Source organism: Hyperolius riggenbachi, chromosome 1, assembly GCF_040937935.1.
Source record: "Hyperolius riggenbachi isolate aHypRig1 chromosome 1, aHypRig1.pri, whole genome shotgun sequence".
NCBI classification, from domain to species: Eukaryota; Metazoa; Chordata; class Amphibia; order Anura; family Hyperoliidae; genus Hyperolius; species Hyperolius riggenbachi.
This window is the reverse complement of record NC_090646.1, coordinates 413289873-413316905: the sequence shown is the minus strand read 5'-3', so window position 1 is coordinate 413316905 and position 27033 is coordinate 413289873. Positions and strand designations below refer to the sequence as shown.

The 27033-nt window shown below is 46.4% G+C and overlaps 66 non-coding genes across 66 annotated transcripts; all 66 read left to right on the top strand.

The window, feature by feature from the left end:
• The first annotated feature begins 463 nt into the window (after positions 1-463).
• Positions 464-536, top strand: TRNAT-UGU (transfer RNA threonine (anticodon UGU)). Its single transcript has one exon. It is a non-coding gene; the product is annotated as a tRNA-Thr (tRNA).
• A 1198-nt stretch (positions 537-1734) lies between these two features.
• Positions 1735-1817, top strand: TRNAL-CAG (transfer RNA leucine (anticodon CAG)). Its single transcript has one exon. It is a non-coding gene; the product is annotated as a tRNA-Leu (tRNA).
• Positions 1818-1925: 108 nt separating this feature from the next.
• Positions 1926-1998, top strand: TRNAT-UGU (transfer RNA threonine (anticodon UGU)). Its single transcript has one exon. It is a non-coding gene; the product is annotated as a tRNA-Thr (tRNA).
• A 469-nt stretch (positions 1999-2467) lies between these two features.
• TRNAL-CAG (transfer RNA leucine (anticodon CAG)) lies at positions 2468-2550 on the top strand. The gene has a single exon. It is a non-coding gene; the product is annotated as a tRNA-Leu (tRNA).
• A 105-nt stretch (positions 2551-2655) lies between these two features.
• Positions 2656-2728, top strand: TRNAT-UGU (transfer RNA threonine (anticodon UGU)). Its single transcript has one exon. It is a non-coding gene; the product is annotated as a tRNA-Thr (tRNA).
• Positions 2729-3197: 469 nt separating this feature from the next.
• On the top strand, positions 3198-3280 carry TRNAL-CAG (transfer RNA leucine (anticodon CAG)). The gene has a single exon. It is a non-coding gene; the product is annotated as a tRNA-Leu (tRNA).
• Positions 3281-3383: 103 nt separating this feature from the next.
• On the top strand, positions 3384-3456 carry TRNAT-UGU (transfer RNA threonine (anticodon UGU)). The gene has a single exon. It is a non-coding gene; the product is annotated as a tRNA-Thr (tRNA).
• A 470-nt stretch (positions 3457-3926) lies between these two features.
• On the top strand, positions 3927-4009 carry TRNAL-CAG (transfer RNA leucine (anticodon CAG)). The gene has a single exon. It is a non-coding gene; the product is annotated as a tRNA-Leu (tRNA).
• Positions 4010-4113: 104 nt separating this feature from the next.
• Positions 4114-4186, top strand: TRNAT-UGU (transfer RNA threonine (anticodon UGU)). Its single transcript has one exon. It is a non-coding gene; the product is annotated as a tRNA-Thr (tRNA).
• A 469-nt stretch (positions 4187-4655) lies between these two features.
• Positions 4656-4738, top strand: TRNAL-CAG (transfer RNA leucine (anticodon CAG)). The gene has a single exon. It is a non-coding gene; the product is annotated as a tRNA-Leu (tRNA).
• Positions 4739-4843: 105 nt separating this feature from the next.
• Positions 4844-4916, top strand: TRNAT-UGU (transfer RNA threonine (anticodon UGU)). The gene has a single exon. It is a non-coding gene; the product is annotated as a tRNA-Thr (tRNA).
• A 469-nt stretch (positions 4917-5385) lies between these two features.
• On the top strand, positions 5386-5468 carry TRNAL-CAG (transfer RNA leucine (anticodon CAG)). The gene has a single exon. It is a non-coding gene; the product is annotated as a tRNA-Leu (tRNA).
• A 104-nt stretch (positions 5469-5572) lies between these two features.
• On the top strand, positions 5573-5645 carry TRNAT-UGU (transfer RNA threonine (anticodon UGU)). The gene has a single exon. It is a non-coding gene; the product is annotated as a tRNA-Thr (tRNA).
• A 659-nt stretch (positions 5646-6304) lies between these two features.
• Positions 6305-6377, top strand: TRNAT-UGU (transfer RNA threonine (anticodon UGU)). The gene has a single exon. It is a non-coding gene; the product is annotated as a tRNA-Thr (tRNA).
• A 471-nt stretch (positions 6378-6848) lies between these two features.
• On the top strand, positions 6849-6931 carry TRNAL-CAG (transfer RNA leucine (anticodon CAG)). The gene has a single exon. It is a non-coding gene; the product is annotated as a tRNA-Leu (tRNA).
• A 105-nt stretch (positions 6932-7036) lies between these two features.
• On the top strand, positions 7037-7109 carry TRNAT-UGU (transfer RNA threonine (anticodon UGU)). The gene has a single exon. It is a non-coding gene; the product is annotated as a tRNA-Thr (tRNA).
• Positions 7110-7765: 656 nt separating this feature from the next.
• TRNAT-UGU (transfer RNA threonine (anticodon UGU)) lies at positions 7766-7838 on the top strand. The gene has a single exon. It is a non-coding gene; the product is annotated as a tRNA-Thr (tRNA).
• Positions 7839-8304: 466 nt separating this feature from the next.
• Positions 8305-8387, top strand: TRNAL-CAG (transfer RNA leucine (anticodon CAG)). The gene has a single exon. It is a non-coding gene; the product is annotated as a tRNA-Leu (tRNA).
• Positions 8388-8495: 108 nt separating this feature from the next.
• On the top strand, positions 8496-8568 carry TRNAT-UGU (transfer RNA threonine (anticodon UGU)). The gene has a single exon. It is a non-coding gene; the product is annotated as a tRNA-Thr (tRNA).
• Positions 8569-9037: 469 nt separating this feature from the next.
• On the top strand, positions 9038-9120 carry TRNAL-CAG (transfer RNA leucine (anticodon CAG)). Its single transcript has one exon. It is a non-coding gene; the product is annotated as a tRNA-Leu (tRNA).
• Positions 9121-9770: 650 nt separating this feature from the next.
• TRNAL-CAG (transfer RNA leucine (anticodon CAG)) lies at positions 9771-9853 on the top strand. The gene has a single exon. It is a non-coding gene; the product is annotated as a tRNA-Leu (tRNA).
• Positions 9854-9957: 104 nt separating this feature from the next.
• TRNAT-UGU (transfer RNA threonine (anticodon UGU)) lies at positions 9958-10030 on the top strand. Its single transcript has one exon. It is a non-coding gene; the product is annotated as a tRNA-Thr (tRNA).
• A 468-nt stretch (positions 10031-10498) lies between these two features.
• Positions 10499-10581, top strand: TRNAL-CAG (transfer RNA leucine (anticodon CAG)). Its single transcript has one exon. It is a non-coding gene; the product is annotated as a tRNA-Leu (tRNA).
• A 104-nt stretch (positions 10582-10685) lies between these two features.
• Positions 10686-10758, top strand: TRNAT-UGU (transfer RNA threonine (anticodon UGU)). Its single transcript has one exon. It is a non-coding gene; the product is annotated as a tRNA-Thr (tRNA).
• Positions 10759-11226: 468 nt separating this feature from the next.
• TRNAL-CAG (transfer RNA leucine (anticodon CAG)) lies at positions 11227-11309 on the top strand. The gene has a single exon. It is a non-coding gene; the product is annotated as a tRNA-Leu (tRNA).
• Positions 11310-11413: 104 nt separating this feature from the next.
• On the top strand, positions 11414-11486 carry TRNAT-UGU (transfer RNA threonine (anticodon UGU)). Its single transcript has one exon. It is a non-coding gene; the product is annotated as a tRNA-Thr (tRNA).
• Positions 11487-11955: 469 nt separating this feature from the next.
• TRNAL-CAG (transfer RNA leucine (anticodon CAG)) lies at positions 11956-12038 on the top strand. The gene has a single exon. It is a non-coding gene; the product is annotated as a tRNA-Leu (tRNA).
• Positions 12039-12142: 104 nt separating this feature from the next.
• On the top strand, positions 12143-12215 carry TRNAT-UGU (transfer RNA threonine (anticodon UGU)). The gene has a single exon. It is a non-coding gene; the product is annotated as a tRNA-Thr (tRNA).
• Positions 12216-12683: 468 nt separating this feature from the next.
• On the top strand, positions 12684-12766 carry TRNAL-CAG (transfer RNA leucine (anticodon CAG)). The gene has a single exon. It is a non-coding gene; the product is annotated as a tRNA-Leu (tRNA).
• A 105-nt stretch (positions 12767-12871) lies between these two features.
• On the top strand, positions 12872-12944 carry TRNAT-UGU (transfer RNA threonine (anticodon UGU)). The gene has a single exon. It is a non-coding gene; the product is annotated as a tRNA-Thr (tRNA).
• Positions 12945-13412: 468 nt separating this feature from the next.
• On the top strand, positions 13413-13495 carry TRNAL-CAG (transfer RNA leucine (anticodon CAG)). The gene has a single exon. It is a non-coding gene; the product is annotated as a tRNA-Leu (tRNA).
• Positions 13496-13599: 104 nt separating this feature from the next.
• Positions 13600-13672, top strand: TRNAT-UGU (transfer RNA threonine (anticodon UGU)). Its single transcript has one exon. It is a non-coding gene; the product is annotated as a tRNA-Thr (tRNA).
• Positions 13673-14139: 467 nt separating this feature from the next.
• On the top strand, positions 14140-14222 carry TRNAL-CAG (transfer RNA leucine (anticodon CAG)). The gene has a single exon. It is a non-coding gene; the product is annotated as a tRNA-Leu (tRNA).
• A 109-nt stretch (positions 14223-14331) lies between these two features.
• Positions 14332-14404, top strand: TRNAT-UGU (transfer RNA threonine (anticodon UGU)). The gene has a single exon. It is a non-coding gene; the product is annotated as a tRNA-Thr (tRNA).
• Positions 14405-14872: 468 nt separating this feature from the next.
• TRNAL-CAG (transfer RNA leucine (anticodon CAG)) lies at positions 14873-14955 on the top strand. The gene has a single exon. It is a non-coding gene; the product is annotated as a tRNA-Leu (tRNA).
• A 104-nt stretch (positions 14956-15059) lies between these two features.
• Positions 15060-15132, top strand: TRNAT-UGU (transfer RNA threonine (anticodon UGU)). Its single transcript has one exon. It is a non-coding gene; the product is annotated as a tRNA-Thr (tRNA).
• Positions 15133-15603: 471 nt separating this feature from the next.
• On the top strand, positions 15604-15686 carry TRNAL-CAG (transfer RNA leucine (anticodon CAG)). Its single transcript has one exon. It is a non-coding gene; the product is annotated as a tRNA-Leu (tRNA).
• Positions 15687-15791: 105 nt separating this feature from the next.
• TRNAT-UGU (transfer RNA threonine (anticodon UGU)) lies at positions 15792-15864 on the top strand. The gene has a single exon. It is a non-coding gene; the product is annotated as a tRNA-Thr (tRNA).
• A 468-nt stretch (positions 15865-16332) lies between these two features.
• On the top strand, positions 16333-16415 carry TRNAL-CAG (transfer RNA leucine (anticodon CAG)). Its single transcript has one exon. It is a non-coding gene; the product is annotated as a tRNA-Leu (tRNA).
• Positions 16416-16522: 107 nt separating this feature from the next.
• TRNAT-UGU (transfer RNA threonine (anticodon UGU)) lies at positions 16523-16595 on the top strand. The gene has a single exon. It is a non-coding gene; the product is annotated as a tRNA-Thr (tRNA).
• Positions 16596-17065: 470 nt separating this feature from the next.
• TRNAL-CAG (transfer RNA leucine (anticodon CAG)) lies at positions 17066-17148 on the top strand. The gene has a single exon. It is a non-coding gene; the product is annotated as a tRNA-Leu (tRNA).
• Positions 17149-17257: 109 nt separating this feature from the next.
• Positions 17258-17330, top strand: TRNAT-UGU (transfer RNA threonine (anticodon UGU)). Its single transcript has one exon. It is a non-coding gene; the product is annotated as a tRNA-Thr (tRNA).
• Positions 17331-17993: 663 nt separating this feature from the next.
• On the top strand, positions 17994-18066 carry TRNAT-UGU (transfer RNA threonine (anticodon UGU)). Its single transcript has one exon. It is a non-coding gene; the product is annotated as a tRNA-Thr (tRNA).
• A 470-nt stretch (positions 18067-18536) lies between these two features.
• On the top strand, positions 18537-18619 carry TRNAL-CAG (transfer RNA leucine (anticodon CAG)). Its single transcript has one exon. It is a non-coding gene; the product is annotated as a tRNA-Leu (tRNA).
• Positions 18620-18726: 107 nt separating this feature from the next.
• Positions 18727-18799, top strand: TRNAT-UGU (transfer RNA threonine (anticodon UGU)). The gene has a single exon. It is a non-coding gene; the product is annotated as a tRNA-Thr (tRNA).
• A 634-nt stretch (positions 18800-19433) lies between these two features.
• Positions 19434-19506, top strand: TRNAT-UGU (transfer RNA threonine (anticodon UGU)). Its single transcript has one exon. It is a non-coding gene; the product is annotated as a tRNA-Thr (tRNA).
• Positions 19507-19974: 468 nt separating this feature from the next.
• TRNAL-CAG (transfer RNA leucine (anticodon CAG)) lies at positions 19975-20057 on the top strand. Its single transcript has one exon. It is a non-coding gene; the product is annotated as a tRNA-Leu (tRNA).
• A 104-nt stretch (positions 20058-20161) lies between these two features.
• TRNAT-UGU (transfer RNA threonine (anticodon UGU)) lies at positions 20162-20234 on the top strand. Its single transcript has one exon. It is a non-coding gene; the product is annotated as a tRNA-Thr (tRNA).
• Positions 20235-20703: 469 nt separating this feature from the next.
• TRNAL-CAG (transfer RNA leucine (anticodon CAG)) lies at positions 20704-20786 on the top strand. The gene has a single exon. It is a non-coding gene; the product is annotated as a tRNA-Leu (tRNA).
• Positions 20787-20890: 104 nt separating this feature from the next.
• TRNAT-UGU (transfer RNA threonine (anticodon UGU)) lies at positions 20891-20963 on the top strand. The gene has a single exon. It is a non-coding gene; the product is annotated as a tRNA-Thr (tRNA).
• A 468-nt stretch (positions 20964-21431) lies between these two features.
• Positions 21432-21514, top strand: TRNAL-CAG (transfer RNA leucine (anticodon CAG)). Its single transcript has one exon. It is a non-coding gene; the product is annotated as a tRNA-Leu (tRNA).
• Positions 21515-21618: 104 nt separating this feature from the next.
• On the top strand, positions 21619-21691 carry TRNAT-UGU (transfer RNA threonine (anticodon UGU)). The gene has a single exon. It is a non-coding gene; the product is annotated as a tRNA-Thr (tRNA).
• A 469-nt stretch (positions 21692-22160) lies between these two features.
• TRNAL-CAG (transfer RNA leucine (anticodon CAG)) lies at positions 22161-22243 on the top strand. The gene has a single exon. It is a non-coding gene; the product is annotated as a tRNA-Leu (tRNA).
• A 104-nt stretch (positions 22244-22347) lies between these two features.
• Positions 22348-22420, top strand: TRNAT-UGU (transfer RNA threonine (anticodon UGU)). Its single transcript has one exon. It is a non-coding gene; the product is annotated as a tRNA-Thr (tRNA).
• Positions 22421-22889: 469 nt separating this feature from the next.
• Positions 22890-22972, top strand: TRNAL-CAG (transfer RNA leucine (anticodon CAG)). The gene has a single exon. It is a non-coding gene; the product is annotated as a tRNA-Leu (tRNA).
• A 104-nt stretch (positions 22973-23076) lies between these two features.
• TRNAT-UGU (transfer RNA threonine (anticodon UGU)) lies at positions 23077-23149 on the top strand. Its single transcript has one exon. It is a non-coding gene; the product is annotated as a tRNA-Thr (tRNA).
• A 469-nt stretch (positions 23150-23618) lies between these two features.
• TRNAL-CAG (transfer RNA leucine (anticodon CAG)) lies at positions 23619-23701 on the top strand. The gene has a single exon. It is a non-coding gene; the product is annotated as a tRNA-Leu (tRNA).
• A 104-nt stretch (positions 23702-23805) lies between these two features.
• Positions 23806-23878, top strand: TRNAT-UGU (transfer RNA threonine (anticodon UGU)). Its single transcript has one exon. It is a non-coding gene; the product is annotated as a tRNA-Thr (tRNA).
• A 469-nt stretch (positions 23879-24347) lies between these two features.
• TRNAL-CAG (transfer RNA leucine (anticodon CAG)) lies at positions 24348-24430 on the top strand. Its single transcript has one exon. It is a non-coding gene; the product is annotated as a tRNA-Leu (tRNA).
• A 104-nt stretch (positions 24431-24534) lies between these two features.
• TRNAT-UGU (transfer RNA threonine (anticodon UGU)) lies at positions 24535-24607 on the top strand. Its single transcript has one exon. It is a non-coding gene; the product is annotated as a tRNA-Thr (tRNA).
• Positions 24608-25076: 469 nt separating this feature from the next.
• Positions 25077-25159, top strand: TRNAL-CAG (transfer RNA leucine (anticodon CAG)). Its single transcript has one exon. It is a non-coding gene; the product is annotated as a tRNA-Leu (tRNA).
• A 107-nt stretch (positions 25160-25266) lies between these two features.
• Positions 25267-25339, top strand: TRNAT-UGU (transfer RNA threonine (anticodon UGU)). Its single transcript has one exon. It is a non-coding gene; the product is annotated as a tRNA-Thr (tRNA).
• Positions 25340-25808: 469 nt separating this feature from the next.
• On the top strand, positions 25809-25891 carry TRNAL-CAG (transfer RNA leucine (anticodon CAG)). Its single transcript has one exon. It is a non-coding gene; the product is annotated as a tRNA-Leu (tRNA).
• A 104-nt stretch (positions 25892-25995) lies between these two features.
• TRNAT-UGU (transfer RNA threonine (anticodon UGU)) lies at positions 25996-26068 on the top strand. The gene has a single exon. It is a non-coding gene; the product is annotated as a tRNA-Thr (tRNA).
• A 469-nt stretch (positions 26069-26537) lies between these two features.
• TRNAL-CAG (transfer RNA leucine (anticodon CAG)) lies at positions 26538-26620 on the top strand. The gene has a single exon. It is a non-coding gene; the product is annotated as a tRNA-Leu (tRNA).
• Positions 26621-26724: 104 nt separating this feature from the next.
• Positions 26725-26797, top strand: TRNAT-UGU (transfer RNA threonine (anticodon UGU)). Its single transcript has one exon. It is a non-coding gene; the product is annotated as a tRNA-Thr (tRNA).
• Positions 26798-27033: the final 236 nt, after the last annotated feature.

The window sequence follows — 27033 nt, the reverse complement described above, 5'->3', positions numbered from 1 at the left end:
CTCAAGAAGACTTAGACCACATTCATAACATTCTCTTCCTAAAAAGAGAGCGGCCGTATTCCGTTCTTCTGGATGGCCAAGAAGCCAAGACTGGTGCTTATGCCACCATTCATGGGTTGGCCTAATAACGGTAGCTATGATTCTAGAGCTGGAGGCTGCCTTACTTCTGCCCTCAAGGGCTAGGTGCCATTCACATGTCTTGATTGAAGGCTTCGTAGAAGACCACAATTCAGCTCTCTCAACCACCCTACTTTCCGGTGGCACAATGCACCTCCGTGTCAGGATGGCCGAGCGGTCTAAGGCGCTGCGTTCAGTCGCAGTCTCCCCTGGAGGCGTGGGTTCAAATCCCACTTCTGACAGCGTTTGCATGGTTTTTTCACGGTTCCCCTACCTGCTAGTCTTTCACAGCCAAGAACGTTTTTTTTTTTTTTTTTTTTAACACATTTACACAACAGAGCACTGTGGCTCTATAGCTCAGGGGTTAGAGCACTGGTCTTGTAAACCAGGGGTCGTGAGTTCAAATCTCACTAGGGCCTAAGCATTATTTCATGCGCTGTATCTTTCTTTCCTGACAACCTATTTTCTTTCACCAGCTGTCTTATCAAAAACCGCCACTGCCTCTAGGTCAACTCCCCTTACATGAAAGATCACATTGACATTCAACCCTGGTCAAGGTTCACAACATTGACCCCACTTTGAGCAAAAAAAAAAAAAAAAAACCTTACTGGCTCCAAGAAGACTTAGACCACATTCATAACATTCTCTTCCTAAAAAGAGAGCGGCGTATTCCGTTCTTCTGGATGGCCAAGAAGCCAAGACTGGTGCTTATGCCACCATTCATGGGTTGGCCTAATAACGGTAGCTATGATTCTAGAGCTGGAGGCTGCCTTACTTCTGCCCTCAAGGGCTAGGTGCCATTCACATGTCTTGATTGAAGGCTTCGTAGAAGACCACAATTCAGCTCTCTCAACCACCCTACTTTCCGGTGGCACAATGCACCTCCGTGTCAGGATGGCCGAGCGGTCTAAGGCGCTGCGTTCAGGTCGCAGTCTCCCCTGGTAGGCGTGGGTTCAAATCCCACTTCTGACAGCGTTTGCATGGTTTTTTCACGGTTCCCCTACCTGCTAGTCTTTCACAGCAAGAACGTTTTTTTTTTTTTTTTTTTTAACACATTTACACAACAGAGCACTGTGGCTCTATAGCTCAGGGGTTAGAGCACTGGTCTTGTAAACCAGGGGTCGTGAGTTCAAATCTCACTAGGCCTAAGCATTATTTCATGCGCTGTATCTTTCTTTCCTGACAACCTATTTTCTTTCACCAGCTGTCTTATCAAAAACCGCCACTGCCTCTAGGTCAACTCCCCTTACATGAAAGATCACAATACATTCAACCCTGGTCAAGGTTCACAACATTGACCCCACTTTGAGCAAAAAAAAAAAAAAAAACCTTACTGGCTCCAAGAAGACTTAGACCACATTCATAACATTCTCTTCCTAAAAAGAGAGCGGCCGTATTTCCGTTCTTCTGGATGGCCAAGAAGCCAAGACTGGTGCTTATGCCACCATTCATGGGTTGGCCTAATAACGGTCAGCTATGATTCTAGAGCTGGAGGCTGCCTTACTTCTGCCCTCAAGGGCTAGGTGCCATTCACATGTCTTGATTGAAGGCTTCGTAGAAGACCACAATTCAGCTCTCTCAACCACCCTACTTTCCGGTGGCACAATGCACCTCCGTGTCAGGATGGCCGAGCGGTCTAAGGCGCTGCGTTCAGGTCGCAGTCTCCCCTGGAGGCGTGGGTTCAAATCCCACTTCTGACAGCGTTTGCATGGTTTTTTCACGGTTCCCCTACCTGCTAGTCTTTCACAGCCAAGAACGTTTTTTTTTTTTTTTTTTTTTTTTAACACATTTACACAACAGAGCACTGTGGCTCTATAGCTCAGGGGTTAGAGCACTGGTCTTGTAAACCAGGGGTCGTGAGTTCAAATCTCACTAGGGCCTAAGCATTATTTCATGCGCTGTATCTTTCTTTCCTGACAACCTATTTTCTTTCACCAGCTGTCTTATCAAAAACCGCCACTGCCTCTAGGTCAACTCCCCTTACATGAAAGATCACATTACATTCAACCCTGGTCAAGGTTCACAACATTGACCCCACTTTGAGCAAAAAAAAAAAAAAAAAACCTTACTGGCTCCAAGAAGACTTAGACCACATTCATAACATTCTCTTCCTAAAAAGAGAGCGGCCGTATTCCGTTCTTCTGGATGGCCAAGAAGCCAAGACTGGTGCTTATGCCACCATTCATGGGTTGGCCTAATAACGGTAGCTATGATTCTAGAGCTGGAGGCTGCCTTACTTCTGCCCTCAAGGGCTAGGTGCCATTCACATGTCTTGATTGAAGGCTTCGTAGAAGACCACAATTCAGCTCTCTCAACCACCCTACTTTCCGGTGGCACAATGCACCTCCGTGTCAGGATGGCCGAGCGGTCTAAGGCGCTGCGTTCAGGTCGCAGTCTCCCCTGGAGGCGTGGGTTCAAATCCCACTTCTGACAGCGTTTGCATGGTTTTTTCACGGTTCCCCTACCTGCTAGTCTTTCACAGCCAAGAACGTTTTTTTTTTTTTTTTTTTTTAACACATTTACACAACAGAGCACTGTGGCTCTATAGCTCAGGGGTTAGAGCACTGGTCTTGTAAACCAGGGGTCGTGAGTTCAAATCTCACTAGGGCCTAAGCATTATTTCATGCGCTGTATCTTTCTTTCCTGACAACCTATTTTCTTCTCACCAGCTGTCTTATCAAAAACCGCCACTGCCTCTAGGTCAACTCCCCTTACATGAAAGATCACATTACATTCAACCCTGGTCAAGGTTCACAACATTGACCCCACTTTGAGCAAAAAAAAAAAAAAAAACCTTACTGGCTCCAAGAAGACTTAGACCACATTCATAACATTCTCTTCCTAAAAAGAGAGCGGCCGTATTCCGTTCTTCTGGATGGCCAAGAAGCCAAGACTGGTGCTTATGCCACCATTCATGGGTTGGCCTAATAACGGTAGCTATGATTCTAGAGCTGGAGGCTGCCTTACTTCTGCCCTCAAGGGCTAGGTGCCATTCACATGTCTTGATTGAAGGCTTCGTAGAAGACCACAATTCAGCTCTCTCAACCACCCTACTTTCCGGTGGCACAATGCACCTCCGTGTCAGGATGGCCGAGCGGTCTAAGGCGCTGCGTTCAGGTCGCAGTCTCCCCTGGAGGCGTGGGTTCAAATCCCACTTCTGACAGCGTTTGCATGGTTTTTTCACGGTTCCCTACCTGCTAGTCTTTCACAGCCAAGAACGTTTTTTTTTTTTTTTTTTTTAACACATTTACACAACAGAGCACTGTGGCTCTATAGCTCAGGGGTTAGAGCACTGGTCTTGTAAACCAGGGGTCGTGAGTTCAAATCTCACTAGGGCCTAAGCATTATTTCATGCGCTGTATCTTTCTTTCCTGACAACCTATTTTCTTTCACCAGCTGTCTTATCAAAAACCGCCACTGCTCTAGGTCAACTCCCCTTACATGAAAGATCACATTACATTCAACCCTGGTCAAGGTTCACAACATTGACCCCACTTTGAGCAAAAAAAAAAAAAAAAACCTTACTGGCTCCAAGAAGACTTAGACCACATTCATAACATTCTCTTCCTAAAAAGAGAGCGGCCGTATTCCGTTCTTCTGGATGGCCAAGAAGCCAAGACTGGTGCTTTATGCCACCATTCATGGGTTGGCCTAATAACGGTAGCTATGATTCTAGAGCTGGAGGCTGCCTTACTTCTGCCTCAAGGGCTAGGTGCCATTCACATGTCTTGATTGAAGAAGGCTTCGTAGAAGACCACAATTCAGCTCTCTCAACCACCCTACTTTCCGGTGGCACAATGCACCTCCGTGTCAGGATGGCCGAGCGGTCTAAGGCGCTGCGTTCAGGTCGCAGTCTCCCCTGGAGGCGTGGGTTCAAATCCCACTTCTGACAGCGTTTGCATGGTTTTTTCACGGTTCCCCTACCTGCTAGTCTTTCACAGCCAAGAACGTTTTTTTTTTTTTTTTTTTTAACACATTTACACAACAGAGCACTGTGGCTCTATAGCTCAGGGGTTAGAGCACTGGTCTTGTAAACCAGGGGTCGTGAGTTCAAATCTCACTAGGGCCTAAGCATTATTTCATGCGCTGTATCTTTCTTTCCTGACAACCTATTTTCTTTCACCAGCTGTCTTATCAAAAACCGCCACTGCCTCTAGGTCAACTCCCCTTACATGAAAGATCACATTACATTCAACCCTGGTCAAGGTTCACAACATTGACCCCACTTTGAGCAAAAAAAAAAAAAAAAAACCTTACTGGCTCCAAGAAGACTTAGACCACATTCATAACATTCTCTTCCTAAAAAGAGAGCGGCCGTATTCCGTTCTTCTGGATGGCCAAGAAGCCAAGACTGGTGCTTATGCCACCATTCATGGGTTGGCCTAATAACGGTAGCTATGATTCTAGAGCTGGAGGCTGCCTTACTTCTGCCCTCAAGGGCTAGGTGCCATTCACATGTCTTGATTGAAGGCTTCGTAGAAGACCACAATTCAGCTCTCTCAACCACCCTACTTTCCGGTGGCACAATGCACCTCCGTGTCAGGATGGCCGAGCGGTCTAAGGCGCTGCGTTCAGGTCGCAGTCTCCCCTGGAGGCGTGGGTTCAAATCCCACTTCTGACAGCGTTTGCATGGTTTTTTCACGGTTCCCCTACCTGCTAGTCTTTCACAGCCAAGAACGTTTTTTTTTTTTTTTTTTTTTAACACATTTACACAACAGAGCACTGTGGCTCTATAGCTCAGGGGTTAGAGCACTGGTCTTGTAAACCAGGGGTCGTGAGTTCAAATCTCACTAGGGCCTAAGCATTATTTCATGCGCTGTATCTTTCTTTCCTGACAACCTATTTTCTTTCACCAGCTGTCTTATCAAAAACCGCCACTGCCTCTAGGTCAACTCCCCTTACATGAAAGATCACATTACATTCAACCCTGGTCAAGGTTCACAACATTGACCCCACTTTGAGCAAAAAAAAAAAAAAAAAACCTTACTGGCTCCAAGAAGACTTAGACCACATTCATAACATTCTCTTCCTAAAAAGAGAGCGGCCGTATTCCGTTCTTCTGGATGGCCAAGAAGCCAAGACTGGTGCTTATGCCACCATTCATGGGTTGGCCTAATAACGGTAGCTATGATTCTAGAGCTGGAGGCTGCCTTACTTCTGCCCTCAAGGGCTAGGTGCCATTCACATGTCTTGATTGAAGGCTTCGTAGAAGACCACAATTCAGCTCTCTCAACCACCCTACTTTCCGGTGGCACAATGCACCTCCGTGTCAGGATGGCCGAGCGGTCTAAGGCGCTGCGTTCAGGTCGCAGTCTCCCCTGGAGGCGTGGGTTCAAATCCCACTTCTGACAGCGTTTGCATGGTTTTTTCACGGTTCCCCTACCTGCTAGTCTTTCACAGCCAAGAACGTTTTTTTTTTTTTTTTTTTTAACACATTTACACAACAGAGCACTGTGGCTCTATAGCTCAGGGGTTAGAGCACTGGTCTTGTAAACCAGGGGTCGTGAGTTCAAATCTCACTAGGGCCTAAGCATTATTTCATGCGCTGTATCTTTCTTTCCTGACAACCTATTTTCTTTCACCAGCTGTCTTATCAAAAAACCGCCACTGCCTCTAGGTCAACTCCCCTTACATGAAAGATCACATTACATTCAACCCTGGTCAAGGTTCACAACATTGACCCCACTTTGAGCAAAAAAAAAAAAAAAAAACCTTACTGGCTCCAAGAAGACTTAGACCACATTCATAACATTCTCTTCCTAAAAAGAGAGCGGCCGTATTCCGTTCTTCTGGATGGCCAAGAAGCCAAGACTGGTGCTTATGCCACCATTCATGGGTTGGCCTAATAACGGTAGCTATGATTCTAGAGCTGGAGGCTGCCTTACTTCTGCCCTCAAGGGCTAGGTGCCATTCACATGTCTTGATTGAAGGCTTCGTAGAAGACCACAATTCAGCTCTCTCAACCACCCTACTTTCCGGTGGCACAATGCACCTCCGTGTCAGGATGGTCCGAGCGGTCTAAGGCGCTGCGTTCAGGTCGCAGTCTCCCCTGGAGGCGTGGGTTCAAATCCCACTTCTGACAGCGTTTGCATGGTTTTTTCACGGTTCCCCTACCTGCTAGTCTTTCACAGCCAAGAACGTTTTTTTTTTTTTTTTTTTTTAACACATTTACACAACAGAGCACTGTGGCTCTATAGCTCAGGGGTTAGAGCACTGGTCTTGTAAACCAGGGGTCGTGAGTTCAAATCTCACTAGGGCCTAAGCATTATTTCATGCGCTGTATCTTTCTTTCCTGACAACCTATTTTCTTTCACCAGCTGTCTTATCAAAAACCGCCACTGCCTCTAGGTCAACTCCCCTTACATGAAAGATCACATTACATTCAACCCTGGTCAAGGTTCACAACATTGACCCCACTTTGAGCAAAAAAAAAAAAAAAAAAACCTTACTGGCTCCAAGAAGACTTAGACCACATTCATAACATTCTCTTCCTAAAAAGAGAGCGGCCCGTATTCCGTTCTTCTGGATGGCCAAGAAGCCAAGACTGGTGCTTATGCCACCATTCATGGGTTGGCCTAATAACGGTAGCTATGATTCTAGAGCTGGAGGCTGCCTTACTTCTGCCCTCAAGGGCTAGGTGCCATTCACATGTCTTGATTGAAGGCTTCGTAGAAGACCACAATTCAGCTCTCTCAACCACCCTACTTTCCGGTGGCACAATGCACCTCCGTGTCAGGATGGCCGAGCGGTCTAAGGCGCTGCGTTCAGGTCGCAGTCTCCCCTGGAGGCGTGGGTTCAAATCCCACTTCTGACAGCGTTTGCATGGTTTTTTCACGGTTCCCCTACCTGCTAGTCTTTCACAGCCAAGAACGTTTTTTTTTTTTTTTTTTTTTAACACATTTACACAACAGAGCACTGTGGCTCTATAGCTCAGGGGTTAGAGCACTGGTCTTGTAAACCAGGGGTCGTGAGTTCAAATCTCACTAGGGCCTAAGCATTATTTCATGCGCTGTATCTTTCTTTCCTGACAACCTATTTTCTTTCACCAGCTGTCTTATCAAAAACCGCCACTGCCTCTAGGTCAACTCCCCTTACATGAAAGATCACATTACATTCAACCCTGGTCAAGGTTCACAACATTGACCCCACTTTGAGCAAAAAAAAAAAAAAAAAAACCTTACTGGCTCCAAGAAGACTTAGACCACATTCATAACATTCTCTTCCTAAAAAGAGAGCGGCCGTATTCCGTTCTTCTGGATGGCCAAGAAGCCAAGACTGGTGCTTATGCCACCATTCATGGGTTGGCCTAATAACGGTACTATGATTCTAGAGCTGGAGGCTGCCTTACTTCTGCCCTCAAGGGCTAGGTGCCATTCACATGTCTTGATTGAAGGCTTCGTAGAAGACCACAATTCAGCTCTCTCAACCACCCTACTTTCCGGTGGCACAATGCACCTCCGTGTCAGGATGGCCGAGCGGTCTAAGGCGCTGCATTCAGGTCGCAGTCTCCCCTGGAGGCGTGGGTTCAAATCCCACTTCTGACAGCGTTTGCATGGTTTTTTCACGGTTCCCCTACCTGCTAGTCTTTCACAGCCAAGAACGTTTTTTTTTTTTTTTTTTTTAACACATTTACACAACAGAGCACTGTGGCTCTATAGCTCAGGGGTTAGAGCACTGGTCTTGTAAACCAGGGGTCGTGAGTTCAAATCTCACTAGGGCCTAAGCATTATTTCATGCGCTGTATCTTTCTTTCCTGACAACCTATTTTCTTTCACCAGCTGTCTTATCAAAAACCGCCACTGCCTCTAGGTCAACTCCCCTTACATGAAAGATCACATTACATTCAACCCTGGTCAAGGTTCACAACATTGACCCCACTTTGAGCAAAAAAAAAAAAAAAAACCTTACTGGCTCCAGAAGACTTAGACCACATTCATAACATTCTCTTCCTAAAAAGAGAGCGGCCGTATTCCGTTCTTCTGGATGGCCAAGAAGCCAAGACTGGTGCTTATGCCACCATTCATGGGTTGGCCTAATAACGGTAGCTATGATTCTAGAGCTGGAGGCTGCCTTACTTCTGCCCTCAAGGGCTAGTGCCATTCACATGTCTTGATTGAAGGCTTCGTAGAAGACCACAATTCAGCTCTCTCAACCACCCTACTTTCCGGTGGCACAATGCACCTCCGTGTCAGGATGGCCGAGCGGTCTAAGGCGCTGCGTTCAGGTCGCAGTCTCCCCTGGAGGCGTGGGTTCAAATCCCACTTCTGACAGCGTTTGCATGGGTTTTTTCACGGTTCCCCTACCTGCTAGTCTTTCACAGCCAAGAACGTTTTTTTTTTTTTTTTTTTTTTTAACACATTTACACAACAGAGCACTGTGGCTCTATAGCTCAGGGGTTAGAGCACTGGTCTTGTAAACCAGGGGTCGTGAGTTCAAATCTCACTAGGGCCTAAGCATTATTTCATGCGCTGTATCTTTCTTCCTGACAACCTATTTTCTTTCACCAGCTGTCTTATCAAAAACCGCCACTGCCTCTAGGTCAACTCCCCTTACATGAAAGATCACATTACATTCAACCCTGGTCAAGGTTCACAACATTGACCCCACTTTGAGCAAAAAAAAAAAAAAAAAAACCTTACTGGCTCCAAGAAGACTTAGACCACATTCATAACATTCTCTTCCTAAAAAGAGAGCGGCCGTATTCCGTTCTTCTGGATGGCCAAGAAGCCAAGACTGGTGCTTATGCCACCATTCATGGGTTGGCCTAATAACGGTAGCTATGATTCTAGAGCTGGAGGCTGCCTTACTTCTGCCCTCAAGGGCTAGGTGCCATTCACATGTCTTGATTGAAGGCTTCGTAGAAGACCACAATTCAGCTCTCTCAACCACCCTACTTTCCGGTGGCACAATGCACCTCCGTGTCAGGATGGCCGAGCGGTCTAAGGCGCTGCGTTCAGGTCGCAGTCTCCCCTGGAGGCGTGGGTTCAAATCCCACTTCTGACAGCGTTTGCATGGTTTTTTCACGGTTCCCCTACCTGCTAGTCTTTCACAGCCAAGAACGTTTTTTTTTTTTTTTTTTTTTTAACACATTTACACAACAGAGCACTGTGGCTCTATAGCTCAGGGGTTAGAGCACTGGTCTTGTAAACCCAGGGGTCGTGAGTTCAAATCTCACTAGGGCCTAAGCATTATTTCATGCGCTGTATCTTTCTTTCCTGACAACCTATTTTCTTTCACCAGCTGTCTTATCAAAAACCGCCACTGCCTCTAGGTCAACTCCCCTTACATGAAAGATCACATTACATTCAACCCTGGTCAAGGTTCACAACATTGACCCCACTTTGAGCAAAAAAAAAAAAAAAAAACCCTTACTGGCTCCAAGAAGACTTAGACCACATTCATAACATTCTCTTCCTAAAAAGAGAGCGGCCGTATTCCGTTCTTCTGGATTGCCAAGAAGCCAAGACTGGTGCTTATGCCACCATTCATGGGTTGGCCTAATAACGGTAGCTATGATTCTAGAGCTGGAGGCTGCCTTACTTCTGCCCTCAAGGGCTAGGTGCCATTCACATGTCTTGATTGAAGGCTTCGTAGAAGACCACAATTCAGCTCTCTCAACCACCCTACTTTCCGGTGGCACAATGCACCTCCGTGTCAGGATGGCCGAGCGGTCTAAGGCGCTGCGTTCAGGTCGCAGTCTCCCCTGGAGGCGTGGGTTCAAATCCCACTTCTGACAGCGTTTGCATGGTTTTTTCACGGTTCCCCTACCTGCTAGTCTTTCACAGCCAAGAACGTTTTTTTTTTTTTTTTTTTTAACACATTTACACAACAGAGCACTGTGGCTCTATAGCTCAGGGGTTAGAGCACTGGTCTTGTAAACCAGGGGTCGTGAGTTCAAATCTCACTAGGGCCTAAGCATTATTTCATGCGCTGTATCTTTCTTTCCTGACAACCTATTTTCTTTCACCAGCTGTCTTATCAAAAACCGCCACTGCCTCTAGGTCAACTCCCCTTACATGAAAGATCACATTACATTCAACCCTGGTCAAGGTTCACAACATTGACCCCACTTTGAGCAAAAAAAAAAAAAAAAACCTTACTGGCTCCAAGAAGACTTAGACCACATTCATAACATTCTCTTCCTAAAAAGAGAGCGTCCGTATTCCGTTCTTCTGGATGGCCAAGAAGCCAAGACTGGTGCTTATGCCACCATTCATGGGTTGGCCTAATAACGGTAGCTATGATTCTAGAGCTGGAGGCTGCCTTACTTCTGCCCTCAAGGGCTAGGTGCCATTCACATGTCTTGATTGAAGGCTTCGTAGAAGACCACAATTCAGCTCTCTCAACCACCCTACTTTCCGGTGGCACAATGCACCTCCGTGTCAGGATGGCCGAGCGGTCTAAGGCGCTGCGTTCAGGTCGCAGTCTCCCCTGGAGGCGTGGGTTCAAATCCCACTTCTGACAGCGTTTGCATGGTTTTTTCACGGTTCCCCTACCTGCTAGTCTTTCACAGCCAAGAACGTTTTTTTTTTTTTTTTTTTTAACACATTTACACAACAGAGCACTGTGGCTCTATAGCTCAGGGGTTAGAGCACTGGTCTTGTAAACCAGGGGTCGTGAGTTCAAATCTCACTAGGGCCTAAGCATTATTTCATGCGCTGTATCTTTCTTTCCTGACAACCTATTTTCTTTCACCAGCTGTCTTATCAAAAACCGCCACTGCCTCTAGGTCAACTCCCCTTACATGAAAGATCACATTACATTCAACCCTGGTCAAGGTTCACAACATTGACCCCACTTTGAGCAAAAAAAAAAAAAAAAACCTTACTGGCTCCAAGAAGACTTAGACCACATTCATAACATTCTCTTCCTAAAAAGAGAGCGGCCGTATTCCGTTCTTCTGGATGGCCAAGAAGCCAAGACTGGTGCTTATGCCACCATTCATGGGTTGGCCTAATAACGGTAGCTATGATTCTAGAGCTGGAGGCTGCCTTACTTCTGCCCTCAAGGGCTAGGTGCCATTCACATGTCTTGATTGAAGGCTTCGTAGAAGACCACAATTCAGCTCTCTCAACCACCCTACTTTCCGGTGGCACAATGCACCTCCGTGTCAGGATGGCCGAGCGGTCTAAGGCGCTGCGTTCAGGTCGCAGTCTCCCCTGGAGGCGTGGGTTCAAATCCCACTTCTGACAGCGTTTGCATGGTTTTTTCACGGTTCCCCTACCTGCTAGTCTTTCACAGCCAAGAACGTTTTTTTTTTTTTTTTTTTTAACACATTTACACAACAGAGCACTGTGGCTCTATAGCTCAGGGGTTAGAGCACTGGTCTTGTAAACCAGGGGTCGTGAGTTCAAATCTCACTAGGGCCTAAGCATTATTTCATGCGCTGTATCTTTCTTTCCTGACAACCTATTTTCTTTCACCAGCTGTCTTATCAAAAACCGCCACTGCCTCTAGGTCAACTCCCCTTACATGAAAGATCACATTACATTCAACCCTGGTCAAGGTTCACAACATTGACCCCACTTTGAGCAAAAAAAAAAAAAAAAAACCTTACTGGCTCCAAGAAGACTTAGACCACATTCATAACATTCTCTTCCTAAAAAGAGAGCGGCCGTATTCCGTTCTTCTGGATGGCCAAGAAGCCAAGACTGGTGCTTATGCCACCATTCATGGGTTGGCCTAATAACGGTAGCTATGATTCTAGAGCTGGAGGCTGCCTTACTTCTGCCCTCAAGGGCTAGGTGCCATTCACATGTCTTGATTGAAGGCTTCGTAGAAGACCACAATTCAGCTCTCTCAACCACCCTACTTTCCGGTGGCACAATGCACCTCCGTGTCAGGATGGCCGAGCGGTCTAAGGCGCTGCGTTCAGGTCGCAGTCTCCCCTGGAGGCGTGGGTTCAAATCCCACTTCTGACAGCGTTTGCATGGTTTTTTCACGGTTCCCCTACCTGCTAGTCTTTCACAGCCAAGAACGTTTTTTTTTTTTTTTTTTTTAACACATTTACACAACAGAGCACTGTGGCTCTATAGCTCAGGGGTTAGAGCACTGGTCTTGTAAACCAGGGGTCGTGAGTTCAAATCTCACTAGGGCCTAAGCATTATTTCATGCGCTGTATCTTTCTTTCCTGACAACCTATTTTCTTTCACCAGCTGTCTTATCAAAAACCGCCACTGCCTCTAGGTCAACTCCCCTTACATGAAAGATCACATTACATTCAACCCTGGTCAAGGTTCACAACATTGACCCCACTTTGAGCAAAAAAAAAAAAAAAAACCTTACTGGCTCCAAGAAGACTTAGACCACATTCATAACATTCTCTTCCTAAAAAGAGAGCGGCCGTATTCCGTTCTTCTGGATGGCCAAGAAGCCAAGACTGGTGCTTATGCCACCATTCATGGGTTGGCCTAATAACGGTAGCTATGATTCTAGAGCTGGAGGCTGCCTTACTTCTGCCCTCAAGGGCTAGGTGCCATTCACATGTCTTGATTGAAGGCTTCGTAGAAGACCACAATTCAGCTCTCTCAACCACCCTACTTTCCGGTGGCACAATGCACCTCCGTGTCAGGATGGCCGAGCGGTCTAAGGCGCTGCGTTCAGGTCGCAGTCTCCCCTGGAGGCGTGGGTTCAAATCCCACTTCTGACAGCGTTTGCATGGTTTTTTCACGGTTCCCCTACCTGCTAGTCTTTCACAGCCAAGAACGTTTTTTTTTTTTTTTTTTTTTAACACATTTACACAACAGAGCACTGTGGCTCTATAGCTCAGGGGTTAGAGCACTGGTCTTGTAAACCAGGGGTCGTGAGTTCAAATCTCACTAGGGCCTAAGCATTATTTCATGCGCTGTATCTTTCTTTCCTGACAACCTATTTTCTTTCACCAGCTGTCTTATCAAAAACCGCCACTGCCTCTAGGTCAACTCCCCTTACATGAAAGATCACATTACATTCAACCCTGGTCAAGGTTCACAACATTGACCCCACTTTGAGCAAAAAAAAAAAAAAAAACCTTACTGGCTCCAAGAAGACTTAGACCACATTCATAACATTCTCTTCCTAAAAAGAGAGCGGCCGTATTCCGTTCTTCTGGATGGCCAAGAAGCCAAGACTGGTGCTTATGCCACCATTCATGGGTTGGCCTAATAACGGTAGCTATGATTCTAGAGCTGGAGGCTGCCTTACTTCTGCCCTCAAGGGCTAGGTGCCATTCACATGTCTTGATTGAAGGCTTCGTAGAAGACCACAATTCAGCTCTCTCAACCACCCTACTTTCCGGTGGCACAATGCACCTCCGTGTCAGGATGGCCGAGCGGTCTAAGGCGCTGCGTTCAGGTCGCAGTCTCCCCTGGAGGCGTGGGTTCAAATCCCACTTCTGACAGCGTTTGCATGGTTTTTTCACGGTTCCCCTACCTGCTAGTCTTTCACAGCCAAGAACGTTTTTTTTTTTTTTTTTTTTAACACATTTACACAACAGAGCACTGTGGCTCTATAGCTCAGGGGTTAGAGCACTGGTCTTGTAAACCAGGGGTCGTGAGTTCAAATCTCACTAGGGCCTAAGCATTATTTCATGCGCTGTATCTTTCTTTCCTGACAACCTATTTTCTTTCACCAGCTGTCTTATCAAAAACCGCCACTGCCTCTAGGTCAACTCCCCTTACATGAAAGATCACATTACATTCAACCCTGGTCAAGGTTCACAACATTGACCCCACTTTGAGCAAAAAAAAAAAAAAACCTTACTGGCTCCAAGAAGACTTAGAACCACATTCATAACATTCTCTTCCTAAAAAGAGAGCGGCCGTATTCCGTTCTTCTGGATGGCCAAGAAGCCAAGACTGGTGCTTATGCCACCAGTCATGGGTTGGCCTATTACGGTAGCTATGATTCTAAGAGCTGGAGGCTGCCTTACTTCTGCCCTCAAGGGCTAGGTGCCATTCACATGTCTTGATTGAAGGCTTCGTAGAAGACCACAATTCAGCTCTCTCAACCACCCTACTTTCCGGTGGCACAATGCACCTCCGTGTCAGGATGGCCGAGCGGTCTAAGGCGCTGCGTTCAGGTCGCAGTCTCCCCTGGAGGCGTGGGTTCAAATCCCACTTCTGACAGCGTTTGCATGGTTTTTTCACGGTTCCCCTACCTGCTAGTCTTTCACAGCCAAGAACGTTTTTTTTGTTTTTTTTTTTTTTTTAACACATTTACACAACAGAGCACTGTGGCTCTATAGCTCAGGGGTTAGAGCACTGGTCTTGTAAACCAGGGGTCGTGAGTTCAAATCTCACTAGGGCCTAAGCATTATTTCATGCGCTGTATCTTTCTTTCCTGACAACCTATTTTCTTTCACCAGCTGTCTTATCAAAAACCGCCACTGCCTCTAGGTCAACTCCCCTTACATGAAAGATCACATTACATTCAACCCTGGTCAAGGTTCACAACATTGACCCCACTTTGAGCAAAAAAAAAAAAAAAAACCTTACTGGCTCCAAGAAGACTTAGACCACATTCATAACATTCTCTTCCTAAAAAGAGAGCGGCCGTATTCCGTTCTTCTGGATGGCCAAGAAGCCAAGACTGGTGCTTATGCCACCATTCATGGGTTGGCCTAATAACGGTAGCTATGATTCTAGAGCTGGAGGCTGCCTTACTTCTGCCCTCAAGGGCTAGGTGCCATTCACATGTCTTGATTGAAGGCTTCGTAGAAGACCACAATTCAGCTCTCTCAACCACCCTACTTTCCGGTGGCACAATGCACCTCCGTGTCAGGATGGCCGAGCGGTCTAAGGCGCTGCGTTCAGGTCGCAGTCTCCCCTGGAGGCGTGGGTTCAAATCCCACTTCTGACAGCGTTTGCATGGTTTTTTCACGGTTCCCCTACCTGCTAGTCTTTCACAGCCAAGAACGTTTTTTTTTTTTTTTTTTTTAACACATTTACACAACAGAGCACTGTGGCTCTATAGCTCAGGGGTTAGAGCACTGGTCTTGTAAACCAGGGGTCGTGAGTTCAAATCTCACTAGGGCCTAAGCATTATTTCATGCGCTGTATCTTTCTTTCCTGACAACCTATTTTCTTTCACCAGCTGTCTTATCAAAAACCGCCACTGCCTCTAGGTCAACTCCCCTTACATGAAAGATCACATTACATTCAACCCTGGTCAAGGTTCACACACATTGACCCCACTTTGAGCAAAAAAAAAAAAAAAAACACCTTACTGGCTCCAAGAAGACTTAGACCACATTCATAACATTCTCTTCCTAAAAAGAGAGCGGCCGTATTCCGTTCTTCTGGATGGCCAAGAAGCCAAGACTGGTGCTTATGCCACCATTCATGGGTTGGCCTAATAACGGTAGCTATGATTCTAGAGCTGGAGGCTGCCTTACTTCTGCCCTCAAGGGCTAGGTGCCATTCACATGTCTTGATTGAAGGCTTCGTAGAAGACCACAATTCAGCTCTCTCAACCACCCTACTTTCCGGTGGCACAATGCACCTCCGTGTCAGGATGGCCGAGCGGTCTAAGGCGCTGCGTTCAGGTCGCAGTCTCCCCTGGAGGCGTGGGTTCAAATCCCACTTCTGACAGCGTTTGCATGGTTTTTTCACGGTTCCCCTACCTGCTAGTCTTTCACAGCCAAGAACGTTTTTTTTTTTTTTTTTTTTTAACACATTTACACAACAGAGCACTGTGGCTCTATAGCTCAGGGGTTAGAGCACTGGTCTTGTAAACCAGGGGTCGTGAGTTCAAATCTCACTAGGGCCTAAGCATTATTTCATGCGCTGTATCTTTCTTTCCTGACAACCTATTTTCTTTCACCAGCTGTCTTATCAAAAACCGCCACTGCCTCTAGGTCAACTCCCCTTACATGAAAGATCACATTACATTCAACCCTGGTCAAGGTTCACAACATTGACCCCACTTTGAGCAAAAAAAAAAAAAAAAACCTTACTGGCTCCAAGAAGACTTAGACCACATTCATAACATTCTCTTCCTAAAAAGAGAGCGGCCGTATTCCGTTCTTCTGGATGGCCAAGAAGCCAAGACTGGTGCTTATGCACCATTCATGGGTTGGCCTAATAACGGTAGCTATGATTCTAGAGCTGGAGGCTGCCTTACTTCTGCCCTCAAGGGCTAGGTGCCATTCACAATGTCTTGATTGAAGGCTTCGTAGAAGACCACAATTCAGCTCTCTCAACCACCCTACTTTCCGGTGGCACAATGCACCTCCGTGTCAGGATGGCCGAGCGGTCTAAGGCGCTGCGTTCAGGTCGCAGTCTCCCCTGGAGGCGTGGGTTCAAATCCCACTTCTGACAGCGTTTGCATGTTTTTTCACGGTTCCCCTACCTGCTAGTCTTTCACAGCCAAGAACGTTTTTTTTTTTTTTTTTTTTTTTTAACACATTTACACAACAGAGCACTGTGGCTCTATAGCTCAGGGGTTAGAGCACTGGTCTTGTAAACCAGGGGTCGTGAGTTCAAATCTCACTAGGGCCTAAGCATTATTTCATGCGCTGTATCTTTCTTTCCTGACAACCTATTTTCTTTCACCAGCTGTCTTATCAAAAACCGCCACTGCCTCTAGGTCAACTCCCCTTACATGAAAGATCACATTACATTCAACCCTGGTCAAGGTTCACAACATTGACCCCACTTTGAGCAAAAAAAAAAAAAAAAAAACCTTACTGGCTCCAAGAAGACTTAGACCACATTCATAACATTCTCTTCCTAAAAAGAGAGCGGCCGTATTCCGTTCTTCTGGATGGCCAAGAAGCCAAGACTGGTGCTTATGCCACCATTCATGGGTTGGCCTAATAACGGTAGCTATGATTCTAGAGCTGGAGGCTGCCTTACTTCTGCCCTCAAGGGCTAGGTGCCATTCACATGTCTTGATTGAAGGCTTCGTAGAAGACCACAATTCAGCTCTCTCAACCACCCTACTTTCCGGTGGCACAATGCACCTCCGTGTCAGGATGGCCGAGCGGTCTAAGGCGCTGCGTTCAGGTCGCAGTCTCCCCTGGAGGCGTGGGTTCAAATCCCACTTCTGACAGCGTTTGCATGGTTTTTTCACGGTTCCCCTACCTGCTAGTCTTTCACAGCCAAGAACGTTTTTTTTTTTTTTTTTTTTTTTTTAACACATTTACACAACAGAGCACTGTGGCTCTATAGCTCAGGGGTTAGAGCACTGGTCTTGTAAACCAGGGGTCGTGAGTTCAAATCTCACTAGGGCCTAAGCATTATTTCATGCGCTGTATCTTTCTTTCCTGACAACCTATTTTCTTTCACCAGCTGTCTTATCAAAAAACCGCCACTGCCTCTAGGTCAACTCCCCTTACATGAAAGATCACATTACATTCAACCCTGGTCAAGGTTCACAACATTGACCCCACTTTGAGCAAAAAAAAAAAAAAAAACCTTACTGGCTCCAAGAAGACTTAGACCACATTCATAACATTCTCTTCCTAAAAAGAGAGGCGGGCCGTATTCCGTTCTTCTGGATGGCCAAGAAGCCAAGACTGGTGCTTATGCCACCATTCATGGGTTGGCCTAATAACGGTAGCTATGATTCTAGAGCTGGAGGCTGCCTTACTTCTGCCCTCAAGGGCTAGGTGCCATTCACATGTCTTGATTGAAGGCTTCGTAGAAGACCACAATTCAGCTCTCTCAACCACCCTACTTTCCGGTTGGCACAATGCACCTCCGTGTTCAGGATGGCCGAGCGGTCTAAGGCGCTGCGTTCAGGTCGCAGTCTCCCCTGGAGGCGTGGGTTCAAATCCCACTTCTGACAGCGTTTGCATGGTTTTTTCACGGTTCCCCTACCTGCTAGTCTTTCACAGCCAAGAACGTTTTTTTTTTTTTTTTTTTTTTTAACACATTTACACAACAGAGCACTGTGGCTCTATAGCTCAGGGGTTAGAGCACTGGTCTTGTAAACCAGGGGTCGTGAGTTCAAATCTCACTAGGGCCTAAGCATTATTTCCATGCGCTGTATCTTTCTTTCCTGACAACCTATTTTCTTTCACCAGCTGTCTTATCAAAAACCGCCACTGCCTCTAGGTCAACTCCCCTTACATGAAAGATCACATTACATTCAACCCTGGTCAAGGTTCACAACATTGACCCCACTTTGAGCCAAAAAAAAAAAAAAAAAACCTTACTGGCTCCAAGAAGACTTAGACCCACATTCATAACATTCTCTTCTAAAAAGAGAGCGGCCGTATTCCGTTCTTCTGGATGGCAAGAAGCCAAGACTGGTGCTTATGCCACCATTCATGGGTTGGCCTAATAACGGTAGCTATGATTCTAGAGCTGGAGGCTGCCTTACTTCTGCCCTCAAGGGCTAGGTGCCATTCACATGTCTTGATTGAAGGCTTCGTAGAAGACCACAATTCAGCTCTCTCAACCACCCTACTTTCCGGTGGCACAATGCACCTCCGTGTCAGGATGGCCGAGCGGTCTAAGGCGCTGCGTTCAGGTCGCAGTCTCCCCTGGAGGCGTGGGTTCAAATCCCACTTCTGACAGCGTTTGCATGGTTTTTTCACGGTTCCCCCTACCTGCTAGTCTTTCACAGCCAAGAACGTTTTTTTTTTTTTTTTTTTTTTAACACATTTACACAACAGAGCACTGTGGCTCTATAGCTCAGGGGTTAGAGCACTGGTCTTGTAAACCAGGGGTCGTGAGTTCAAATCTCACTAGGGCCTAAGCATTATTTCATGCGCTGTATCTTTCTTTCCTGACAACCTATTTTCTTTCACCAGCTGTCTTATCAAAAACCGCCACTGCCTCTAGGTCAACTCCCCTTACATGAAAGATCACATTACATTCAACCCTGGTCAAGGTTCACAACATTGACCCCACTTTGAGCAAAAAAAAAAAAAAAAAACCTTACTGGCTCCAAGAAGACTTAGACCACATTCATACATTCTCTTCCTAAAAAGAGAGCGGCCCGTATTCCGTTCTTCTGGATGGCCAAGAAGCCAAGACTGGTGCTTATGCCACCATTCATGGGTTGGCCTAATAACGGTAGCTATGATTCTAGAGCTGGAGGCTGCCTTACTTCTGCCCTCAAGGGCTAGGTGCCATTCACATGTCTTGATTGAAGGCTTCGTAGAAGACCACAATTCAGCTCTCTCAACCACCCTACTTTCCGGTGGCACAATGCACCTCCGTGTCAGGATGGCCGAGCGGTCTAAGGCGCTGGGAGGCGTGGGTTCAAATCCCACTTCTGACAGCGTTTGCATGGTTTTTTCACGGTTCCCCTACCTGCTAGTCTTTCACAGCCAAGAACGTTTTTTTTTTTTTTTTTTTTAACACATTTACACAACAGAGCACTGTGGCTCTATAGCTCAGGGGTTAGAGCACTGGTCTTGTAAACCAGGGGTCGTGAGTTCAAATCTCACTAGGGCCTAAGCATTATTTCATGCGCTGTATCTTTCTTTCCTGACAACCTATTTTCTTTCACCAGCTGTCTTATCAAAAACCGCCACTGCCTCTAGGTCAACTCCCCTTACATGAAAGATCACATTACATTCAACCCTGGTCAAGGTTCACAACATTGACCCCACTTTGAGCAAAAAAAAAAAAAAAAACCTTACTGGCTCCAAGAAGACTTAGACCACATTCATAACATTCTCTTCCTAAAAAGAGAGCGGCCGTATTCCGTTCTTCTGGATGGCCAAGAAGCCAAGACTGGTGCTTATGCCACCATTCATGGGTTGGCCTAATAACGGTAGCTATGATTCTAGAGCTGGAGGCTGCCTTACTTCTGCCCTCAAGGGCTAGGTGCCATTCACATGTCTTGATTGAAGGCTTCGTAGAAGACCACAATTCAGCTCTCTCAACCACCCTACTTTCCGGTGGCACAATGCACCTCCGTGTCAGGATGGCCGAGCGGTCTAAGGCGCTGCGTTCAGGTCGCAGTCTCCCCTGGAGGCGTGGGTTCAAATCCCACTTCTGACAGCGTTTGCATGGTTTTTTCACGGTTCCCCTACCTGCTAGTCTTTCACAGCCAAGAACGTTTTTTTTTTTTTTTTTTTTAACACATTTACACAACAGAGCACTGTGGCTCTATAGCTCAGGGGTTAGAGCACTGGTCTTGTAAACCAGGGGTCGTGAGTTCAAATCTCACTAGGGCCTAAGCATTATTTCATGCGCTGTATCTTTCTTTCCTGACAACCTATTTTCTTTCACCAGCTGTCTTATCAAAAACCGCCACTGCCTCTAGGTCAACTCCCCTTACATGAAAGATCACATTACATTCAACCCTGGTCAAGGTTCACAACATTGACCCCACTTTGAGCAAAAAAAAAAAAAAAAAACCTTACTGGCTCCAAGAAGACTTAGACCACATTCATAACATTCTCTTCCTAAAAAGAGAGCGGCCGTATTCCGTTCTTCTGGATGGCCAAGAAGCCAAGACTGGTGCTTATGCCACCATTCATGGGTTGGCCTAATAACGGTAGCTATGATTCTAGAGCTGGAGGCTGCCTTACTTCTGCCCTCAAGGGCTAGGTGCCATTCACATGTCTTGATTGAAGGCTTCGTAGAAGACCACAATTCAGCTCTCTCAACCACCCTACTTTCCGGTGGCACAATGCACCTCCGTGTCAGGATGGCCGAGCGGTCTAAGGCGCTGCGTTCAGGTCGCAGTCTCCCCTGGAGGCGTGGGTTCAAATCCCACTTCTGACAGCGTTTGCATGGTTTTTTCACGGTTCCCCTACCTGCTAGTCTTTCACAGCCAAGAACGTTTTTTTTTTTTTTTTTTTTAACACATTTACACAACAGAGCACTGTGGCTCTATAGCTCAGGGGTTAGAGCACTGGTCTTGTAAACCAGGGGTCGTGAGTTCAAATCTCACTAGGGCCTAAGCATTATTTCATGCGCTGTATCTTTCTTTCCTGACAACCTATTTTCTTTCACCAGCTGTCTTATCAAAAACCGCCACTGCCTCTAGGTCAACTCCCCTTACATGAAAGATCACATTACATTCAACCCTGGTCAAGGTTCACAACATTGACCCCACTTTGAGCAAAAAAAAAAAAAAAAACCTTACTGGCTCCAAGAAGACTTAGACCACATTCATAACATTCTCTTCCTAAAAAGAGAGCGGCCGTATTCCGTTCTTCTGGATGGCCAAGAAGCCAAGACTGGTGCTTATGCCACCATTCATGGGTTGGCCTAATAACGGTAGCTATGATTCTAGAGCTGGAGGCTGCCTTACTTCTGCCCTCAAGGGCTAGGTGCCATTCACATGTCTTGATTGAAGGCTTCGTAGAAGACCACAATTCAGCTCTCTCAACCACCCTACTTTCCGGTGGCACAATGCACCTCCGTGTCAGGATGGCCGAGCGGTCTAAGGCGCTGCGTTCAGGTCGCAGTCTCCCCTGGAGGCGTGGGTTCAAATCCCACTTCTGACAGCGTTTGCATGGTTTTTTCACGGTTCCCCTACCTGCTAGTCTTTCACAGCCAAGAACGTTTTTTTTTTTTTTTTTTTTAACACATTTACACAACAGAGCACTGTGGCTCTATAGCTCAGGGGTTAGAGCACTGGTCTTGTAAACCAGGGGTCGTGAGTTCAAATCTCACTAGGGCCTAAGCATTATTTCATGCGCTGTATCTTTCTTTCCTGACAACCTATTTTCTTTCACCAGCTGTCTTATCAAAAACCGCCACTGCCTCTAGGTCAACTCCCCTTACATGAAAGATCACATTACATTCAACCCTGGTCAAGGTTCACAACATTGACCCCACTTTGAGCAAAAAAAAAAAAAAAAAACCTTACTGGCTCCAAGAAGACTTAGACCACATTCATAACATTCTCTTCCTAAAAAGAGAGCGGCCGTATTCCGTTCTTCTGGATGGCCAAGAAGCCAAGACTGGTGCTTATGCCACCATTCATGGGTTGGCCTAATAACGGTAGCTATGATTCTAGAGCTGGAGGCTGCCTTACTTCTGCCCTCAAGGGCTAGGTGCCATTCACATGTCTTGATTGAAGGCTTCGTAGAAGACCACAATTCAGCTCTCTCAACCACCCTACTTTCCGGTGGCACAATGCACCTCCGTGTCAGGATGGCCGAGCGGTCTAAGGCGCTGCGTTCAGGTCGCAGTCTCCCCTGGAGGCGTGGGTTCAAATCCCACTTCTGACAGCGTTTGCATGGTTTTTTCACGGTTCCCCTACCTGCTAGTCTTTCACAGCCAAGAACGTTTTTTTTTTTTTTTTTTTTAACACATTTACACAACAGAGCACTGTGGCTCTATAGCTCAGGGGTTAGAGCACTGGTCTTGTAAACCAGGGGTCGTGAGTTCAAATCTCACTAGGGCCTAAGCATTATTTCATGCGCTGTATCTTTCTTTCCTGACAACCTATTTTCTTTCACCAGCTGTCTTATCAAAAACCGCCACTGCCTCTAGGTCAACTCCCCTTACATGAAAGATCACATTACATTCAACCCTGGTCAAGGTTCACAACATTGACCCCACTTTGAGCAAAAAAAAAAAAAAAAAACCTTACTGGCTCCAAGAAGACTTAGACCACATTCATAACATTCTCTTCCTAAAAAGAGAGCGGCCGTATTCCGTTCTTCTGGATGGCCAAGAAGCCAAGACTGGTGCTTATGCCACCATTCATGGGTTGGCCTAATAACGGTAGCTATGATTCTAGAGCTGGAGGCTGCCTTACTTCTGCCCTCAAGGGCTAGGTGCCATTCACATGTCTTGATTGAAGGCTTCGTAGAAGACCACAATTCAGCTCTCTCAACCACCCTACTTTCCGGTGGCACAATGCACCTCCGTGTCAGGATGGCCGAGCGGTCTAAGGCGCTGCGTTCAGGTCGCAGTCTCCCCTGGAGGCGTGGGTTCAAATCCCACTTCTGACAGCGTTTGCATGGTTTTTTCACGGTTCCCCTACCTGCTAGTCTTTCACAGCCAAGAACGTTTTTTTTTTTTTTTTTTTTAACACATTTACACAACAGAGCACTGTGGCTCTATAGCTCAGGGGTTAGAGCACTGGTCTTGTAAACCAGGGGTCGTGAGTTCAAATCTCACTAGGGCCTAAGCATTATTTCATGCGCTGTATCTTTCTTTCCTGACAACCTATTTTCTTTCACCAGCTGTCTTATCAAAAACCGCCACTGCCTCTAGGTCAACTCCCCTTACATGAAAGATCACATTACATTCAACCCTGGTCAAGGTTCACAACATTGACCCCACTTTGAGCAAAAAAAAAAAAAAAAAACCTTACTGGCTCCAAGAAGACTTAGACCACATTCATAACATTCTCTTCCTAAAAAGAGAGCGGCCGTATTCCGTTCTTCTGGATGGCCAAGAAGCCAAGACTGGTGCTTATGCCACCATTCATGGGTTGGCCTAATAACGGTAGCTATGATTCTAGAGCTGGAGGCTGCCTTACTTCTGCCCTCAAGGGCTAGGTGCCATTCACATGTCTTGATTGAAGGCTTCGTAGAAGACCACAATTCAGCTCTCTCAACCACCCTACTTTCCGGTGGCACAATGCACCTCCGTGTCAGGATGGCCGAGCGGTCTAAGGCGCTGCGTTCAGGTCGCAGTCTCCCCTGGAGGCGTGGGTTCAAATCCCACTTCTGACAGCGTTTGCATGGTTTTTTCACGGTTCCCCTACCTGCTAGTCTTTCACAGCCAAGAACGTTTTTTTTTTTTTTTTTTTTAACACATTTACACAACAGAGCACTGTGGCTCTATAGCTCAGGGGTTAGAGCACTGGTCTTGTAAACCAGGGGTCGTGAGTTCAAATCTCACTAGGGCCTAAGCATTATTTCATGCGCTGTATCTTTCTTTCCTGACAACCTATTTTCTTTCACCAGCTGTCTTATCAAAAACCGCCACTGCCTCTAGGTCAACTCCCCTTACATGAAAGATCACATTACATTCAACCCTGGTCAAGGTTCACAACATTGACCCCACTTTGAGCAAAAAAAAAAAAAAAAAACCTTACTGGCTCCAAGAAGACTTAGACCACATTCATAACATTCTCTTCCTAAAAAGAGAGCGGCCGTATTCCGTTCTTCTGGATGGCCAAGAAGCCAAGACTGGTGCTTATGCCACCATTCATGGGTTGGCCTAATAACGGTAGCTATGATTCTAGAGCTGGAGGCTGCCTTACTTCTGCCCTCAAGGGCTAGGTGCCATTCACATGTCTTGATTGAAGGCTTCGTAGAAGACCACAATTCAGCTCTCTCAACCACCCTACTTTCCGGTGGCACAATGCACCTCCGTGTCAGGATGGCCGAGCGGTCTAAGGCGCTGCGTTCAGGTCGCAGTCTCCCCTGGAGGCGTGGGTTCAAATCCCACTTCTGACAGCGTTTGCATGGTTTTTTCACGGTTCCCCTACCTGCTAGTCTTTCACAGCCAAGAACGTTTTTTTTTTTTTTTTTTTTAACACATTTACACAACAGAGCACTGTGGCTCTATAGCTCAGGGGTTAGAGCACTGGTCTTGTAAACCAGGGGTCGTGAGTTCAAATCTCACTAGGGCCTAAGCATTATTTCATGCGCTGTATCTTTCTTTCCTGACAACCTATTTTCTTTCACCAGCTGTCTTATCAAAAACCGCCACTGCCTCTAGGTCAACTCCCCTTACATGAAAGATCACATTACATTCAACCCTGGTCAAGGTTCACAACATTGACCCCACTTTGAGCAAAAAAAAAAAAAAAAAACCTTACTGGCTCCAAGAAGACTTAGACCACATTCATAACATTCTCTTCCTAAAAAGAGAGCGGCCGTATTCCGTTCTTCTGGATGGCCAAGAAGCCAAGACTGGTGCTTATGCCACCATTCATGGGTTGGCCTAATAACGGTAGCTATGATTCTAGAGCTGGAGGCTGCCTTACTTCTGCCCTCAAGGGCTAGGTGCCATTCACATGTCTTGATTGAAGGCTTCGTAGAAGACCACAATTCAGCTCTCTCAACCACCCTACTTTCCGGTGGCACAATGCACCTCCGTGTCAGGATGGCCGAGCGGTCTAAGGCGCTGCGTTCAGGTCGCAGTCTCCCCTGGAGGCGTGGGTTCAAATCCCACTTCTGACAGCGTTTGCATGGTTTTTTCACGGTTCCCCTACCTGCTAGTCTTTCACAGCCAAGAACGTTTTTTTTTTTTTTTTTTTTTTTAACACATTTACACAACAGAGCACTGTGGCTCTATAGCTCAGGGGTTAGAGCACTGGTCTTGTAAACCAGGGGTCGTGAGTTCAAATCTCACTAGGGCCTAAGCATTATTTCATGCGCTGTATCTTTCTTTCCTGACAACCTATTTTCTTTCACCAGCTGTCTTATCAAAAACCGCCACTGCCTCTAGGTCAACTCCCCTTACATGAAAGATCACATTACATTCAACCCTGGTCAAGGTTCACAACATTGACCCCACTTTGAGCAAAAAAAAAAAAAAAAAACCTTACTGGCTCCAAGAAGACTTAGACCACATTCATAACATTCTCTTCCTAAAAAGAGAGCGGCCGTATTCCGTTCTTCTGGATGGCCAAGAAGCCAAGACTGGTGCTTATGCCACCATTCATGGGTTGGCCTAATAACGGTAGCTATGATTCTAGAGCTGGAGGCTGCCTTACTTCTGCCCTCAAGGGCTAGGTGCCATTCACATGTCTTGATTGAAGGCTTCGTAGAAGACCACAATTCAGCTCTCTCAACCACCCTACTTTCCGGTGGCACAATGCACCTCCGTGTCAGGATGGCCGAGCGGTCTAAGGCGCTGCGTTCAGGTCGCAGTCTCCCCTGGAGGCGTGGGTTCAAATCCCACTTCTGACAGCGTTTGCATGGTTTTTTCACGGTTCCCCTACCTGCTAGTCTTTCACAGCCAAGAACGTTTTTTTTTTTTTTTTTTTTAACACATTTACACAACAGAGCACTGTGGCTCTATAGCTCAGGGGTTAGAGCACTGGTCTTGTAAACCAGGGGTCGTGAGTTCAAATCTCACTAGGGCCTAAGCATTATTTCATGCGCTGTATCTTTCTTTCCTGACAACCTATTTTCTTTCACCAGCTGTCTTATCAAAAACCGCCACTGCCTCTAGGTCAACTCCCCTTACATGAAAGATCACATTACATTCAACCCTGGTCAAGGTTCACAACATTGACCCCACTTTGAGCAAAAAAAAAAAAAAAAAACCTTACTGGCTCCAAGAAGACTTAGACCACATTCATAACATTCTCTTCCTAAAAAGAGAGCGGCCGTATTCCGTTCTTCTGGATGGCCAAGAAGCCAAGACTGGTGCTTATGCCACCATTCATGGGTTGGCCTAATAACGGTAGCTATGATTCTAGAGCTGGAGGCTGCCTTACTTCTGCCCTCAAGGGCTAGGTGCCATTCACATGTCTTGATTGAAGGCTTCGTAGAAGACCACAATTCAGCTCTCTCAACCACCCTACTTTCCGGTGGCACAATGCACCTCCGTGTCAGGATGGCCGAGCGGTCTAAGGCGCTGCGTTCAGGTCGCAGTCTCCCCTGGAGGCGTGGGTTCAAATCCCACTTCTGACAGCGTTTGCATGGTTTTTTCACGGTTCCCCTACCTGCTAGTCTTTCACAGCCAAGAACGTTTTTTTTTTTTTTTTTTTTAACACATTTACACAACAGAGCACTGTGGCTCTATAGCTCAGGGGTTAGAGCACTGGTCTTGTAAACCAGGGGTCGTGAGTTCAAATCTCACTAGGGCCTAAGCATTATTTCATGCGCTGTATCTTTCTTTCCTGACAACCTATTTTCTTTCACCAGCTGTCTTATCAAAAACCGCCACTGCCTCTAGGTCAACTCCCCTTACATGAAAGATCACATTACATTCAACCCTGGTCAAGGTTCACAACATTGACCCCACTTTGAGCAAAAAAAAAAAAAAAAAACCTTACTGGCTCCAAGAAGACTTAGACCACATTCATAACATTCTCTTCCTAAAA